Raw genomic sequence first — 1,181 nt, 5'->3', positions numbered from 1 at the left:
ATTCCTCTGGCAGCAGGATGTGTCCTTCATCCAGCGCCTGCTACAGATCTCAGGAAATGGCAGAGCAAGCCGTTACTGCTCTGGAGAAGGGATCACGCCAGGCGCAGAAACCTTTCAGCTAACCTCCTTGGCGAGGCTCGAGCTCCCAGAGCCAACAGAAGGGTTTTGTTCTAAAGCTGGAATTCCCAGCACTGCTGCTGGCAGCTGCGCCCCGGCTGGACCTGTCACACCTACAGCAAAGGAGCTCTGTCCTGGCCACAGCCCTGGCCTGAGGCACAGCCTGGAGCCTGGGCAGAGCTTGGGCTGGCAGGGACAGAGCTGGGGATGGAGCTGTGCTGGGAGCTTCCACTGGGACACCCCCTTAGCAGGGGCACCCCCCTCTGCAGGGAACCCCCCTCTGCAGGGACAGCTCCCGCAGACATCCCACTCTGAACAAAACGTCTTCATCCTGAAGGACCAGAGCAGGGAAGGGGGTCAGGCCCCCCGGCAGTGCTTGTGCAGCCCCAGCCTCGCTGCCACCCAGCATCTCCTCACCAGCTGCTGGTCGGATGATTAGAAAATATTTCTCGGCCCCAGCAGCTCTCTGGTTGCTCCCTTGGATTCCGGGAACAACCAGCCCCATCACTCGCCTTGAGCCCCCAGCACCACGACACAAACACAGAAGGAAAACCACCTCTCTGAACAGACCGAGGTCTTCCCGGCACTGCTGGCTCTTCAGCTCTGCCAGACTTCTCAGTGGTTTAACAAACAAAAGCATCCAAGCACTGGGCTGGACTGTTGATTTAACTCTGGTTTGGAAGGAGCTGGGAATGCAGCTCAGATGGGGCTCGAGGCTGGAGCTGGGGTTCAGAAACCCCAAACACATGCCCCCATTCCAGGCTGGGCAGCCTGCGACACAGACGAGACCGACGGGAGCTCACAGCATCCAGAGTGCATGGACACAACCAGGGAACACTGAACATGTTTTCTAACCGACGCAGCCAAGGACAAACCGTCTGCACTTCTAAACATGGCGTGTGTGTGTGTGTGTGTGTGCGCGCAGGGCTGCCACCCGGCACCAGGCGAGAGCACCTGGGGACACGGCCCCGGAGAGGCACCGTGACAAACCGGAGCCGCCTGGGACAGGCACAGGCCACCATGGGCACGGCCGGACCCCCTGAATTTAAACCGCTGGGCAATCG

The 1,181-nt window shown here is 60.0% G+C and overlaps 1 protein-coding gene across 1 annotated transcript in view; it reads right to left on the bottom strand.

Annotated features, from left to right (window-relative positions):
* LOC104466149 (rho-related GTP-binding protein RhoC-like) overlaps positions 1-1,181 on the bottom strand; it is a gene marked incomplete at its 3' end in the record, with an annotated part of 4,988 nt that overhangs the window by 3,156 nt on the left and 651 nt on the right. The window lies entirely within an intron of this gene.

Source organism: Pterocles gutturalis, unplaced genomic scaffold (genome assembly GCF_000699245.1).
Source record: "Pterocles gutturalis isolate BGI_N339 unplaced genomic scaffold, ASM69924v1 scaffold7349, whole genome shotgun sequence".
Taxonomy (NCBI): domain Eukaryota; kingdom Metazoa; phylum Chordata; class Aves; order Pterocliformes; family Pteroclidae; genus Pterocles; species Pterocles gutturalis.
Note: the sequence above shows the minus strand (reverse complement) of the source record. Positions and strands in the feature narration are given on the sequence as shown.